Genomic DNA, 17,500 nt, shown 5'->3' on the forward strand with positions numbered 1-17,500 from the left:
CTCACTTTTCACCCGGCTCCCCTCTCCCTTTCCTCCCCTCCCCTCTCCCTCATTCGTCAGGCTCTCTCCCTCTCCCAACGCTCACAGCATCGTTATCACTCACATGACCTTGTCCAGTCACTCTCCCATTGATTCACTTTTCCAGGCTCATTTTCTCATTAACTCACTTTCACTCTAGCACGTCTTTGAAAGTATGAGAGAGAGAGAGGGGAGGGAGGGTATGTCACTAAGTAGTTAAGATACACAATTAGGGAGACAGGTATAGGTAAGAAGACTAGAGAGGTAACAATTGGGTAGATCGTTGGGTAAGGTAGGTGGGTAAATAGGTTGACAAATATATATATATTTTTAATGTTTCCAGGGCGGATGTTTCGGTCCGTTCTGGATTATTATCAAGTGTTTATGGACAGTTTGGTGAGGGTGTGTATATAGTGCAGCCCTTTAACTCTCGCCTGCCTCATCTTGGTTCCTCTGGTGTAGAACTCTATCATGTTGGATAACCATGACTCTTCCCTTACCCTTAAACCTTCTCTCCCCTTCTTCTTATGCAGTCATGACGCTTTTCACATTTTTAATAGCCATTTCACTAATTATTTTTTTTCTGTTTCTTTGCAGGGGAATGCACGCTAGTGATACAGGTATGTAATTTAGTCGTGTCGTCCAGGTATGTGACTTAGTTCCGTCGTCCAGGTGTGTAACTCAGTCCCGTTGTACAGGTATGTAACTTAGTCCCGTTGTACAAGTATGTAACTTTGTCCCGTCGTACAGGTATGTAATTTAGTCGTGTCCTACAGGTATTCAGTTTAGTCTTGTCTAACTTCATCCTTGAACATTGGTACGGTCGTCCAGATGCTGGGCAGCTCTCCATTCCTCATGTTACATTGAAGACTCTAGTTTATGAGGTACTCAGTAGCCTTCCTTCATCTTTCAGTAGCCGTGTTAACAACTCATAAGCTCCTATTGTCACGCCTATGTCTTAATTGCATCAGTTGATTCCTTACCTCATTCAGGGAGTCTACTCCCTGGAGGTGGGGTCCCTTGATTGTTTCAAACGTGGGTTGGACATGTATATGAGTGGGATTGGGTAGTTATAAATAGGAGCTGCCTTGAATGAGCCAATAGGCCTTCTGCAGTTACCTTTATTCTTGTGTTCTTGTGTTCTTACTCCCGTGCTGTCTCCTGGCCCTGGATTGGTCTTGAGGTCTTCCTGGAACCTTCTGTTCAATAGATTTGTTCATTTTCTTCTGTTCAACTCCTCACACTTCCTGTGAGGGTATTGTTATTGTCTCAAGAGTCCAGCGTACTCTTCAGGTCTCTTGGTGAGTCATTGACAAGTGCAGGCGACATGAGATTACGTAATTATTAAGAGCAAGCACAAAGCCTTTATAATTATATAGCACTTGGACGGGCTATGAGTACGAGGAGGGTTATGAGGACAGAGTGAAGGAATGGCCTGCCAACTGAGCCTGACGGCTGAGTGGACAGCGTTTCGGATTCGTAGTCCTAAGTCATTCGTCTACCGGGTTCTATCCCCGGTGGGCGCGGAAGCAAATAGTCATAGTTTCTTTCAATCTGATGCACCTGTTCACCTAGCAGTAAATAGGTACCTGGGAGTGAGACAGCTGTTACGGGCTGCTCCTGGGGATGCGTAACAAAAAGTAGGCCTGGTCGAGGCCCGGACCGCGGGGACGCTAAGCCCCGAAATCATCTCAAGATAACCTCAAGAAGAAAGTACCTGAACACACTGACCATTTGGGGATCAACGCTGACAGTGCAACATACAATAAGATCAGAAGAACATAAGAAACTGCAGAAAGGCTGTTGACCCATACGATGTAGCTTCTGAATACATCTACCCAAACTCATTCATATGTATGTCTAACCTTAGCTTGAAACAATCCGTCGATACTTCGTCTGTTATGTTACCTGGTAACTTGCTCCATAATCGACCACCGTGTCTCCAAACCAGTATTTACCCAGGTCTTTTCTAAATCTAAATTTATCCAATTTATTTCCATTATTTCTAGTTGTGTTTTGTAGTGATATATATATTATATTATATACACCCTCTTTGCTATACTCTTTCATTCAGTGTTGACATTAAGCTTTATTTATGGGTGTAATTTGTTTTCTGGACAGACAGTAACATATGTGAGTCATAACATTTTAGATCGTTAGTTATGTTTTTGTAACGTGTCAGTCGTCATATATATATATATATATATATATATATATATATATATATATATATATATATATATATATATCCGTACTGGGTCAGGTGATAAGACAAGTACAATAAAGGTAAAAACAAGGGGGATAAATAGGGGACGAAGCACATAAGAATAAAGGTAACTGCAGAAGGCCTATTGGCCCATACGAGGCAGCTCCTATCTATAACCACCCGATCCCACTACATACAAAGATTAATCAGGTATAATTGGCCTGTTACGTTGAACAGTGTCTTCTGTGTTGGCATTGTTATGTTCTGGTCTTATCCTTACTCTATTGGTGGGTAGAGTAAATAGTTCCCTGATTGGGGTGTTCATGGTAGGTTATTCTATTCTTATGTGAATTGCTTCAAGAATTTGTAAACTTCTTACATCTTGGGTTTTGTCTATTATACAGGTATTTTTGTTCAACATTTCTCTTGTTTGTTCATTTAATGTGATGTTCGCATGCCAAGCTGATTTTCGTCTGCAGATTAAGAAGATAAGAAATAAGGCCACTTCATAAGGCCTACTTGGCCCATGCGAGGCTGCTCCTATATATACCCACTCTAGTATTGGACTTGTGTAAATATTAATGCCATGCTGTTGCATGTTTATTTTACAGTCATTATTGCTCGCATATTGTTAGTAAACTATTATATGAAACCTGGAGTATAATTATCCCACTGTTGGTACATGAGGCCAGACAGGTGTACTTGGTGTGACTAACTATTAATTGTAATATTTCTGTGAGGGTGATGTTGGGACAGCTAGTGGGTTCTTCTGTGAGGGTGATGTTGGGACAGCTAGTGGGTTCTTCTGTGAGGGTGATGTTGGGACAGCTAGTGGGTTCTTCTGTGAGGGTGATGTTGGGACAGCTAGTGGGTTCTTCTGTGAGGGTGATGTTGGGACAGCTAGTGGGTTCTTCTGTGAGGGTGATGTTGGGACAGCTAGTGGGTTCTTCTGTGAGGGTGATGTTGGGACAGCTAGTGGGTTCTTCTGTGAGGGTGATGTTGGGACAGCTAGTAGGTTCTTCTGTGAGGGTGATGTTGGGACAGCTAGTGGGTTCTTCTGTGAGGGTGATGTTGGGACAGCTAGTAGGTTCTTCTGTGAGGGTGATGTTGGGACAGCCGGAAGGGTCTTCTGTGAGTGTATTGCCATCAGCAGGTCACGGTGACCTGGGGATTTTTCCACCCTGGTGATAACCTGGGCGGAAAAAAGGGTTCTGCTCGGAACGCTTTGCGTAATAGTGGCTTTAGCCATTGAATGTACTAGCTCTATCTATAAATCCATCAACGTTTTGTATCTCACCTTGTATGTATGTACATACATACAAGGATAAATATTTGTATTTTGTAGATAAAAAAAAAATTGGACAGTCAGGGATTGAACACCGACCTGCATGAAACTGCAGGTATAAACTGCACCAACTGAGCATCCTAAGAGAAGATTGGTAAGTCATCAACTAGTTGTAAGTTCTCTGAGTCACTTGTGAGAATTCTTGTTTTTCCTAAAAGACGTTGGTAGTTGAGACTGTAGAGTACAGCACCAAGTGTATCTCTTCCACTTCTTAGACTTACACTTTTTCTCGGTGTTGCCTGTTCTCTTGTTTATCTATGGAGACGATTAGGCTATTCTTAAGCTTATACAAATACGTCATTCTCTAGGTGCTTCTGAGATTCTCTTCTGATGCTAGTGTATTTCTTCGTGAGCTTCTCTCTCTCTCTCTCTCTGCTTCCTGCCCCTTGCTTGCTACTTGGAAATTCGGTAATGTTGTGATCTTTTTCACCATTGTAATTTCTTTTTTTTTCCATCTAATATATTCTTTTGCCTTTCACATTTTCTCCTTCCATTTTCTTTTTCTTCCTACTTTTATTCTTTGGATTTTCTTTCGCGTATTTGCATTTTGGCTTCTCCGTCCGCTTGGAATTAATGTTACGTCCCACCACATTTTTGTATCTCACCCTTATGTAATTTTTCCTCGTTCAGTTTGTGCTGCGTCTAACAACAGTAGCAGCAGGAACAGCATAACCAGTCGCAGCAGCAGTAGCATATCAGTAACAATAGTTGTAGCGTAGCAGTAGCAGCAGTATACGCATAGCGGTATCAGGAGGAGTAGTAGTAGCAATATCAGGAGCTGTCCAGCAGTAGTAGTAATGGAGTATAGCAGCAGCAACAGCAGCAGCAGCAGCAACAGTAGCAACAGAAGGTGGGGAAGGATGGTGGCTGGTGTAGGATAGAGGTCGCCGAGGGTTGGTGGAATGTGTTTGAGGCATGTGGTGCTGAGCAGTGCTGGTCATGTACGGTGCTGAAACAGTGCTGGACATGTACGGTGCTGAGCAGTGCTGAACATGTACGGTGCTGAGCAGTGCTGAACATGTACGGTGCTGAGCAGTGCTGGACATGTACGGTGCTGAGCAATGCTGAACATGTACGGTGCTGAGCAGTGCTACTTAAGACGGTGCTGAATACTGCACGAAGGTGCTGAGTGATTATAGACTGTAGTGAGCAGTGGAGGATAGTGCAGAGCAGCGCAGAGCATTGCTAGACGGTACTGAACAGAGCAGGATGGAGCAGAGAATTGGAGGACGTTGCAGAGCAGCACTAGATGATGCAAAGTAGTTGCACACTGTGCAAGTGTAGGACGGTTGCAGCATCAGAGGCCAGATGGGGTGCAGCTGCTGCTTCCCCGCTGCCAAGCATCATGACGTTAATTGATATATTTCCTTCAATAATATTGCTTAATTGTTACTCAGATTGGCTTCCTCCCCCCCCCCCCCCCCCCTCTCTCTCTCTCTCTCTCTCTCCTCTCTCTCTCTCTCTCTCTCTCTCTCTCTCTCTATCTCTCTCTCTCTCTCTCTCTCTCTCTCTCTCTCTCTCTCTCTCTCTCTCTCTCTCTCTCTCTCTCTCTCTCTCTCTCTCTCTCTCTCTCTCTCTATCTCTCTCTCTCTCTCTCTCTCTCTCTCTCTCTCTCTCTCTCTCTCTCTCTCTCTCTCTCTCTCTCTCTCTCTCTCTCTCTCTCTGTATTATTTTTATCTTCTGATTGGTGGTGTTACCCTTAAACTTCAGACAAATCTCATCTCCATTTAATTTTGTTACGAATCATCCCACGCCAATTTTCCATCATAAAAAATATGGTTTCATAGATGATATGATCACAACATGCAAGATACTGAATAGACATGGTGGACAATGACGGCCTCTTTAAATTGAGACATGTGGAAATTGGAAGCCACAGCCATATACAAGGCCAGACTCGGCACAGTATGCGAACGTCAAAATAGTTACCTTATAACGCAACAGGCACAAGGCTACGGAGCCGGGGATAAAGAGCTACACCTGACTTTCCCGTAGTTACTGATAAGTAAACACACACACACACACACACACACACACACACACACACACACACACACACACACACACACACACACACACACACACATACAGGGGCCTGGTAGCCTGGTGGATAGCGCGCAGGACCCGTAATTCTGTGGCGCGGGTTCGATTCCCGCACCAGGCAGAAACAAATGGGCAAAGTTTCTTTCACCCTGAATGCCCCTGTTACCTAGCAGTAAATAGGTACCTTGGAGTTAGTCAGCTGTCACGGGCTGCTTCCTGGTGTGTGTGTGTGTGTGTGTGTGTGTGTGTGTGTGTGTGTGTGTGTGTGTGTGTGTGCGTGTGTGTGTGTGGTGTGGAGAAAAAAAAAGTAGTTAGTAAACAGTTGATTGACAGTTGAGAGGCGGGCCGAGAGAGCAAAGCTCAACCCCCGCAAACACAACTAGGTGAATGCACACACACACACACACACACATGTAGGAAGCTACAAGATGACCTAGACAGACTGAGTGAATGATCCAACAAATGGCTGTTGAAGTTCAACCCGAGTAAATGCAAAGTAATGAAACTAGGCAGTGGAAACAGGAGGCCAGGCACAGGATACAGAATAGGAGATGAAGTACTTAATGAAACGGACAGAGAAAAAGATCTAGGAGTTGATATCACACCAAACCTGTCTCCTGAAGCCCACATAAAAAGAATAACGTCTGCGGCATATGCGAGGCTGGCTAACATCAGAACAGCGTTCAGGAACCTGTGTAAGGTTATCTCAAGATTACCTCAAGGAATCATTCAGAATCTTGTACACCACATATGTAAGACCAATCCTGGAGTATGCGGCCCCAACATGGAGCCCCTACCTTGTCAAGCACAAGACGAAGCTGGAAAAAGTTCAAAGGTATGCCACTAGACTAGTCCTAGAACTAAGAGCCATGAGTTACGAGGTAAGGCTGCGGGAAATGCACCTTTTGACACTGGAAGACAAAAGAGTAAGGGGAGACATGATCACAGCCTACAAAATCGTCAGGGGAATCGACCGGGTAAACAAGGATAAACTATTCAACACTGGCGGGACGCGAACAAGGGGACACAGGTGGAAACTGAGTACCCACATGAGCCACAGCGACGTAAGAAGGAACTTTTTCAGTGTTAGAGCAGTTAACGGATGGAATGCATTAGGCAGTGATGTGGTGGAGGCTGACTCCTTACACAGTTTCAAATGTAGATATGACAGAGCCCAGTAGGCTCAGGAATCTGTACACCAGTTGATTGACAGTTGAGAGGCGGGACCAAAGAGCCAAAGCTCAACCCCCGCAAGCACAAATAGGTGAGTACACGTACACACACACACACACACACACACACACACACACACACACACATGGGACAGGAAATCATTGGACAGGAGTCATTGCTGGAAATGGGACAGGAGTCATTGCTGGAAATGGGACAGGAGTCATTGCTGTAAACAACCGATAGCTAGAAAGGCGGGATCCAAGAGTCAATGCTCGATCCTGCAAGCACATATAGGTGAGTACATATAGGTGAGTACACACACACACACACACACACACACACACACACACACACACACACACACACACACACACACACACACACACACACACACACTAGTGGGAAAATGGAATGCACTTCAGGAACAGGTTGTGGAAGCAAATACTATTCATAATTTTAAAACCAGGTATGATAGGGAAATGGGACAGGAGTCATTGCTGTAAACAACCGATGCTCGAAAGGCGGGATCCAAGAGTCAATGCTCGATCCTGCAGACACAACTAGTTGAGTACACACACACACAGGAAGCAGCCCGTAACAGCTTTCTAACTCCCAGGTACCTATTTACTGCTAGGTAACAGAGGCATCAGGGTGAAAGAATCTCTGGTCATCTGTTTCCGTCGGCGCCGGGATCGAACCCGGACCCTAGGATTACGAGTCCTAAGCGCTGTCCATTCGTCCACAGGCCCCAGTTCCACACGAACCTCTGTGTACTCACCTAGTTGTACTCACTTATTTGTGCTTGCGGGGGTTGAGCTCTGGCTCTTTGGTCCCGCCTCTCAACCGTCAATCAACAGGTGTACAGGTTCCTGAGCCTATTGGGCTCTATCATATCTACACTTGAAACTATGTATGGAGTCAGCCTCCACCACATTGCTTCCTAATGCATTCCATTTGTCAACCACTCTGACACTAAAAAAGTTCTTTCTAATATCTCTGTGGCTCATTTGGGCACTCAGTTTCCACCTGTGTCCCCTAGTGCGTGTCCCCCTTGTGTTAAATAGCCTGTCTTTATCAACCCTGTCGATTCCCTTGAGAATCTTGAATGTGGTGATCATGTCCCCCTAACTCTTCTGTCTTCCAACGAAGTGAGGTTCAATTCCCGTAGTCTCTCCTCGTAGCTCATACCTCTCAGCTCGGGTACTAGTCTGGTGGCAAACCTTTGAACCTTTTCTACTTTAGTCTTATGCTTGACTAGATATGGACTCCATGCTGGAGCCGCATACTCCAGGATTGGTCTGACATATGTGGTCTATAATGTTCTGAAAGATTCCTTACACAAGTTTCCAAAGGCCGTTCTTATGTTAGCCAACCTGGCATATGCTGCTGATGTTATCCTCTTGATATGAGCTTCAGGGGACAGGTCTGGCGTGATATCAACCCCCAGGTCTTTCTCTCTCTCTGACTCTTGAAGTATTTCATCTCCCAAGTGATACTTTGTATCTGGTCTCCTGCTGCCTACCCCTATCTTCATTACAGTACATTTGCTTGGGTTAAACTCTAACAGCCATTTGTTCGACCATTCCTGCAGCTTGTCCAGGTCTTCTTGAAGCCTCAAGCTGTCCTCCTCTGTCTTAATCTTTCTCATAATTTTGGCGTCGTCAGCAAACATTGAGAGGAATGAGTCTATACCCTCTGGGAGATCATTTACGTATATCAGAAACAGGATAGGTCCAAGTACAGAGCCCTGTGGGACTCCACTGCTAACTTCACGCCATTCTGAGGTCTCACCCCTCACTATAACTCTCTGCTTCCTATTGCTTAGGTACTCCCTTATCCACTGGAGCGCCCTACCAGTTACTCCTGCCTGTCTCTCCAGCTTATGTACCAGCCTCTTATGCGGTACTGTGTCAGAGGCTTTCCGACAGTCCAAAAAAATGCAGTCCGCCCATCCTTCTCTTTCTTGCTTAACCTTTGTCACCTGATCGTAGAATTCTATCAATCCTGTAAGGACAAAATTTACCCTCCCTGAACCCATGTTGATGGGTTGTCACGAAGTCTCTTCTCTCCAGATGTGTTACCAGATTTTTTCTCACAATCTTCTCCATCACCTTGCATGGTATACAAGTTAAGGTGTGTGTGTGTGTGTGTGTGTGTGTGTGTGTGTGTGTGTGTGTGTGTGTGTGTGTGTGTGTGTGTGTGTGTGTGTGTGTGTGTGTGAAATATGTAGTAGATATGATAGACAAAAAATTGTTGCATTTGGGGAATTGAGTGGTCTAGTGCGTCATGATACATAGAGGAGGGTGGATTTGCTCTCAGAGTAAATTGAAGCCAGTCATATTCGCACTCAAGCCAGTAATATCCTCAGTCAAGTCAATCAATCTGCTCTCAGCCACTTCCGCTCTCAGTCATATTCCATCTCAACAGTTTTGTGCGATCATTGGCGCCTCTGGTGCCCTTCACACACGGTATGGCCCCCCCCCCCCTCTCTCTCTCTCTCTCTCTCTCTCTCTCTCTCTCTCTCTCTCTCTCTCTCTCTCTCTCTCTCTCTCTCTCTCTCTCTCTCTCTCTCTCTCTCTCTCTCTGTGCCTACCTGCTTATGTCTCTGTCCTGTCTAAGTATGTCTGCATTGGATGAAGGAGGTTTTTGAAGGATAGAGAATATGGTGGAGAGTGAACGTGGTGAAGGGTAGGCAAAGGAAGGTTAACAATGATAATGCTGTTAGTGATAGTAATTTATAACCCATCTTCCTGTTTTGATAGTAATTTATGTACCTGTGTTCGATAGTACCAATATGTATGCAGGCGATGAGTCACAATAACGTGGCTGAAGTATGTTGACCAGACCACACACTAGAAGTTGAAGGGACGACGACGTTTCGGTCCGTCCTGGACCATTCTCAAGTCGATTGTCGACTGTCGATTGTCGATTGTCGATGCTGTTAGTGATAGTACCAATATGCATGCAGGCGATGAGTCACAATAACGTGGCTGAAGTATGTTGACCAGACCACACACTAGAAGTTGAAGGGACGACGACGTTTCGGTCCGTCCTGGACCATTCTCAAGTCGATTGTCGATTGTGATTCTCACAATCGACTTGAGAATGGTCCAGGACGGACCGAAACGTCGTCGTCCTTTCAGCTTCTAGTGTGTGGTCTGGTCAACATACCAATATGTAGTACTGGAGCCCCAGTAAGCCACTTTTCTACTATTTCTTGTATAGTGTCCGGGAAATATAAAGTTTAAATTTACTAGGAATAAAGCTAAATAAATTTAGCTTTATTCCTAGGCCTAGTTAAGTACATATATGGACTCCATTAGGCCTGTGAGAGCGTTTTATTAGGTCTAGGATGGTTTGGTTAGGTTTTATTAGCAGCATTAATATAAACACTTTCCCGGTTTGTCTAAAATAGATTACTACAAAAGTCAACTTTCTGGTGGGCCATCACGACATAGTTGTACTCTCCACCACACCCTTACTGTAAGTACTTTAGATTACGGTGATGAAGTTAGTGTACTGTTTACTTATAAATAAACTTCTTTATCCTGCTTCTATTTAGTTTCCACTAAGTCTTTTTTTGCACTCATTTTCCATTTGCTGTTTCCTTTATCCGCCTCTTCTCCTTCTTCCTTCCCTTCACCTCCTCCCTCCCTCTCCTTCACATCTGCCCCTCCTCGCCTCTTGCTTTGGCCCCATCATCGCAGGTCTATTCACAGCATGATAAGGTGCACAGGGGATGGCTGCCTCTAAAACATGGCTACATTCATTTATATCTTTCTCTCCATTGTAGGGCTCCGCTCGCCAAGCTCATAAACTTGTTCTCACTTTACTCACTCTTTCCAAAACAATTCGTCCTCCGTCAGAGTTTTATTCATATATATATATATATATATATATATATATATATATATATATATATATATATATATATATATATATATATATATATATATATATATATATATAGAGAGAGAGAGAGAGAGAGAGAGAGAGAGAAAGAGGCGAGACCAAAGAGCTCTGGCTCTTTGGTCCCGCCTCTCAACCGTCAATCAACTGATGTACAGATTCCTGAGCCTACTGGGCTCTTATGATATTTACATATGAAACTGTGTATGGAGTCAGCCTCCACATCACTGCCTAAGACGTGTGTGTGTGTGTGTGTGTGTGTGTGTGTGTGTGTGTGTGTGTGTGTGTGTGTGTGTGTGTGTGTGTGTACTCACCTAATTGTGCTTGCGGGGGTTGAGCTCTGGCTCTTTGGTCCCGCTTGTGTGTGTGTGTGTGTGTGTGTGTGTGTGTGTGAACGCGCAAGCCATAGATCACGAAGAACCCATATTTGACCCGGCCAGGATTCGAACCCTTGACGTCCAGGATCACCCTTCAAACTTACACAGTACCGTGACCACCGCACCATTGATCGTCTCTAAGTATTGGTCAGTCCTGGTACTTATTAACTAAGCTCCAAGACTGATCAACCCCCGACGATATTCATGGGGTACATTTGGGTACAGTTTTTCAACAAATTCTGGCACATGGGCGGACCGGGCTGAGTTTACATATGTGAGAAAGGCTGCATGAACGCGCAAGCCGTAAATCACTAAGAACTCTAAATGACCCGACCAGGATTCGTCGGGGTGGGGGGGGGTTGATCATTCGTGGAGATTAGTTAATAATCGTACGGTGGTCACGGTACTGTGTACGTCTAGGGGTGATCCTGGACGTCATGGGTTCGGATCCTGGCTGGGTCACATCGAGTTCTTTTCTTGGGTAACATATATATATATATATATATATATATATATATATATATATATATATATATATATATATATATATATATATATATATATATATATATATCCATGATAGGATATGTCACTATTCATATAGTGTAAGAGGTTTACCATTGAGGGGTATTAGAGTAGTTTGAACACGAGAAGAGAATGGATCTCTTACACAACCATAACAGATTGTAAGAGCGAGCAAGACAGAGAGAGTCGTATGGGGAGAGTATGAATAACCTCCTTATGTTAAAGACTGGAAACACAAAGTTCGTATTCTTGGTGTTGTGAGGTGGTAGAAGACGTCTCATCATAACATAGTCTCAGTGGCCGGGACGGAACAAGATTCTTCAGTGGGAGGTTAAGGAACTCAGAGCCAAGATCCCAGATTACTTTATTATGGACATCTTGAACTTGAGGGATAGACCTTCATGAATATTGATTTGGTCATTACGTCTGCGCTCTATGTATGTGCAAGCAACAATTTTCTTAACATTTTAAAGCCATTTCATTGGAATTTGCATAGCTTTCCCTGGCTAATATATGCAAAGTTAAGGCCAGGCGAGAGAGAGATTACTTATAATGGTGGTGAAGGTAACAAAGGTTATTATGCAAGCTTAGAGGTATATGGTGAGGCAGTGCCGGGAAACATTGCAAATACTGAGTGATGGGGACAAGTTTTTCATCAGAACAAATTGTTCTTCTACGCTGTTTCTTCAGCACGTATTTTATACTTCAACGTGTTTTACTAACACATCATTTGTATTACACTGTGTTTCATCAGTGTAACATGTGTACTACACTGTGCTTCATCAATACAACATGTGTACTACACTGTGCTTCATCAGTGTAACATGTGTACTACACTGTGCTTCATCAGTGTAACATGTGTACTACACTGTGCTTCATCAGTGTAACAGGTGTACTACACTGTGCTTCATCAGTGTAACATGTGTACTACACTGTGCTTCATCAGTGTAACATGTGTACTACACTGTGCTTCATCAGTGTAACATGTGTACTACACTGTGCTTCATCAGTGCAACATGTGTACTACACTGTGCTTCATCAGTGTAACATGTGTACTACACTGTGCTTCATCAGTGCAACATGTGTACTACACTGTGCTTCATCAGTGCAACATGTGTACTACACTGTGCTTCATCAGTGCAACATGTGTACTACACTGTGCTTCATCAATACAACATGTGTACTACACTGTGCTTCATCATCACAGCAAAATTATAATTCCATTACGCAACTTCTACTTGTTTACAATCATCTTTGGACAAAAACAATTCATCAAAGACATTATTTTTTACACCATTTTGTGCAGAATCACTATACCCACCGAGGTGACAGAGGAGGGCAGAGGTGTGGGCCCCTCAGGTGGCATGTGTGGGGGCCCACACGTGGCATGTGTGGGGGCCCCTCAGGTGGCATGTGTGGGGGCCCACACGTGGCATGTGTGGGGGCCCTCAGGTGGCAGGTGTGGGGGCCCTCAGGTGGCAGATGTGGGGGCCCTCAGGTGGCAGATGTGGGGGCCCACACGTGGCATGTGTGGGGGGCCCACACGTGGCAGGTGTGGGGGGCCCTCAGGTGGCAGGTGTGGGGGCCCACACGTGGCATGTGTGGGGGCCCACACGTGGCAGGTGTGGGGGCCCTCAGGTGGCAGGTGTGGGAGCCCACACGTGGCATGTGTGGGGCCCCTCATACTCATTAATATTGTGAGGCGTGGGAGGCGGGTCATTTGTATTGTCAGCCACCTTGAAGGGCTGAGCTAACACCGTCGTCACTTATTTTATGTTGGACTTTGCGTCAGTTATTTACGCTGTTTCTGCGTCATTCAGTTATTTACGCTGCTTGTGCGTCAGCTATGTACGTTGCGTTCTTTCTCTTGTTACACAATCAGAACAATCTCTGGCAGGATGGGAAGGGAAGACAATCTCTGGCAGGATGGGAAGGGAACACAATCTCTGGCAGGATGGGAAGGAAAGACAATCTCTGGCAGGATGGGAAGGGAAGACAATCTCTGGCAGGATAGGAAGGGAAGACAATCTCTGGCAGGATAGGAAGGGAACACAATCTCTGGCAGGATGGGAAGGGAACACAATCTCTGGCAGGATGGGAAGGGAAGACAATCTCTGGCAGGATGGGAAGGGAAGACAATCTCTGGCAGGATGGGAAGGGAACACAATCTCTGGCAGGATGGGAAGGGAACACAATCTCTGGCAGGATGGAAAGGGAACAATCTCTGGCAGGATGGAAAGGGAACACAATCTCTGGCAGGATGGGAAGGGAAGACAATCTCTGGCAGGATAGGAAGGGAACACAATCTCTGGCAGGATGGGAAGGGAACACAATCTCTGGCAGGATGGGAAGGGAAGACAATCTCTGGCAGGATGGGAAGGGAACACAATCTCTGGCAGGATGGAAAGGGAACAATCTCTGGCAGGATGGAAAGGGAACACAATCTCTGGCAGGATGGGAAGGGAACACAATCTCTGGCAGGATGGGAAGGGAACACAATCTCTGGCAGGATGGGAAGGGAACACAATCTCTGGCAGGATGGGAAGGGAACACAATCTCTGGCAGGATGGGAAGGGAAGACAATCTCTGGCAGGATAGGAAGGGAACACAATCTCTGGCAGGATGGGAAGGGAACACAATCTCTGGCAGGCTGGGAAGGGAACACAATCTCTGGCAGGATGGTAAGGGAAGACAATCTCTGGCAGGATGGGAAGGGAACACAATCTCTGGCAGGATGGGAAGGGAACACAATCTCTGGCAGGATGGGAAGGGAACACAATCTCTGGCAGGATGGTAAGGGAAGACAATCTCTGGCAGGATGGGAAGGGAACACAATCTCTGGCAGGATGGGAAGGGAAGACAATCTCTGGCAGGATGGTAAGGGAAGACAATCTCTGGCAGGATGGGAAGGGAACACAATCTCTGGCAGGATGGTAAGGGAAGACAATCTCTGGCAGGATGGGAAGGGAACACAATCTCTGGCAGGATGGGAAGGGAAGACAATCTCTGGCAGGATGGTAAGGGAAGACAATCTCTGGCAGGATGGGAAGGGAACACAATCTCTGGCAGGATGTTAAGGGAACACAATCTCAGGCAGGATGGGAAGGGAACACAATCTCTGGCAGGATGATAAGGGAACACAATCTCTGGCAGGATGGTAAGGGAACACAATCTCGGGCAGGATGGGAAGGGAAAGGCAAATGACCTTCATTAGCCGGGACATTTTACTCAGTCTATGGAAAAATGTTGTCACTTGATGCGCCGTATTGTTCACGGTGTCAACCACAGCGTCAGAATTCCAGTGTTTTACTGAAATTAATAACACCGCAATACTGAGGCTTTCTAAGACTAATGGCATTGGCTTCAAGAGGTTAGTAAGACGAGTCGCTGAACCACTAGAAAGTTGACGCATGCCAGGGACATCACTTCAAGTCCTAGATAACGTGTTGCTCTTTATCATCAAAATCTAATATATATATATATATATATATATATATATATATATATATATATATATATATATATATATATATATATATATATATATATATATATATATATATATATATATATATATATATATATATATATATATATATATATATATATATATATATATATATGACTGAAAACTCCACACCCCAGAAGGATTCGAACCTAGACAGTCAGGAGCACAATGCACCGTCTCACGACTTCCAACATTTTTGTAGAGTCGTGTGGTCCAGTACTCTGACCAGAAGGCTATTAGACTGTTTGGTCAGAGTACTGGACCTGTCAAAGAGTTTCATTGCACCTCTCAGTCTTGGTTTGAACCTTTCACGGGAGGAATCCTTTCTGATATAATCAGCTTGCGTGTTTGTGCAAGTTTATGGTACAATATATATATAATATATAATATATATATATATATTATATTTATAATTCTGATATGCTCACGTGCTCACACAAGCAGACATTTGCATGCACACGTCATACATATATATAAACCCGACACACCCACGTGCCTCCATGAGCATACAGACTCACGGCGACGGATGCACACACAAGTATATGCAAAGTGTATGATTAGTGTATAATGTGCTCAAGTTGATGAGAGAGAAAGAAAGAGAGAGAAGGAGGGTCGAGGGAGATAGAATGGGTGAGAGAGGGAGACGGAGAGAGGGAGGGAGGAAGAATGGGTGAGAGAGGGAGACGGAGGGAGAGAGGGAGGGAGGGAGAATGGGTGAGAGAGAGAATGGGTGAGAGAGAAGCCATCCAGACAAAGAGAGGCGGAGAGAGAGCAGACAGCAACATGGTAAAGGTGTGCCAGGGACGCTCCACAGAGATTACCCCATCATTAGCATCAACATAATATTAAATTTCATTTATAATCAAAGTCAGTCAGCATAGGTATTTAACGTCATATAAAACCCTATTTTATCTTCATCGGTAATATATGTATCTGTTCACAGACCGAAGCTGCATGGGAAAGGTTGTATTATACAGTATAAGACGCCGTAGATGCCGTGAGTGCGGAGGACCGCCATAGTGTATTGTGGGAGAGGAGAATTTGCATTGAGGCGCACTTCAGGTGAAGGGTGCGGGGGGGAGGGGGTGCCGGGGAGGGAGGGTTCACCCGGTTAAACCTCTCCCCACTCCTGGGTAGAGGTTTAACCCTATACAATATGGTACTCCCGTCAGTTTTTCAACAATACTGTTGAAAAACTGTTTCGTACTGTATCGAAAACAGTACTGTTGGACTGTACTGTTCCTGATGAATCCCAAGTTCGAATCGCCGATGATCCAAGTGAATTAAATGTTACTACAAACGCTATTTTTTATTGAATCTTTTATAACATGAATAAAGGGGAGTGGACTACATCTAGATATTTTACTGATGCTCCAGGGACGGTTTAAAGTCTCGGTTGGGTACCAGTTAGGTACCTCTGAGATCATACTGTATTGCGAGTATTCATGGCCTAGTTGATAGAACAGAGGTCTGGCATTTTTGAGGCCCAAGTTCGAATCTTCCGATGATCGAAGTGAATGATTTATATGCCGTAACTAATAGCCAGAACAGTGCTACTAGCCTAACAAGAATCCCCGATTTGCCTTAAAGCACGGCAAATATGAATATTACACACAGAGATCACACCAACGTGATGCATCAAATGAACAAATCCACAAGGGCCGTGACGAGGATTCGAACCTGCGTCCGGGAGCATCCCAGACACTGCCTTAATGGACTGAGCTACGACAGGGTTAAAAGGGTTGAAACCGAAGTTCTACTGAACTTACTGGATCCCGTAGCCTCTCCGAGGCACAACCCAGGATTTTACACAACCACCCCTCCCCCCTGCACCCGAGCTATGTCAATAGGCCGTCACGGCCCTTGTGGATTTGTTCATTTAATATGAATATTTTCAAATGTTTATCAGCTAGAATTGTTAGCACTTATTCTCTGTACAGATACTATAAACATATTGCGTTCATTTACCTTTGTTACAATTTTGTTTAGAGTAAGGTGTCCTAATCTTTATAAAAGATCCTATCAATGGCTAACGATCATAGTATGCTTATAGTATCTGAACAAAGAATAAGTGCTTACAATTCTAGCTGTCAAAATATCTAAAATATCCTTCTTGCCCCTCAGCTCCCCACACACACTCTCTCTTCCTATCCAAATGCACACTACCTTATATGATCTCACACACTAGATATGATCTCACACACTAGATATGATCTCACACACTAAATCACTGAATGTCCAGTAATTAGAGCACTTGGTATGAGGTTCCTGGAGCTTTGCAAATCTTAAAAATCTTTGTTTATTTGCAAAGAATAAATAAGAAAAAATTCCCAATTTATTTGCACGGAAAATCCTCGCCAGGGAGGATTTTGTGGGTGCCGATCTAGAACTGTTTG

At 44.5% G+C, this 17,500-nt stretch overlaps 1 long non-coding RNA gene across 1 annotated transcript in view; it reads left to right on the plus strand.

The window, feature by feature from the left end:
- The first annotated feature begins 612 nt into the window (after window positions 1–612).
- The window catches only part of LOC138367026 (uncharacterized), a 305,583-nt gene continuing 288,695 nt past the window's right edge, over window positions 613–17,500 (plus strand). The window contains exon 1 of the long non-coding RNA XR_011229299.1: window positions 613–638. This is a non-coding gene — a long non-coding RNA (uncharacterized lncRNA). The remainder of the gene's footprint in view (window positions 639–17,500) is intronic.

Source organism: Procambarus clarkii, chromosome 21 (genome assembly GCF_040958095.1).
Source record: "Procambarus clarkii isolate CNS0578487 chromosome 21, FALCON_Pclarkii_2.0, whole genome shotgun sequence".
NCBI lineage: Eukaryota > Metazoa > Arthropoda > Malacostraca > Decapoda > Cambaridae > Procambarus > Procambarus clarkii.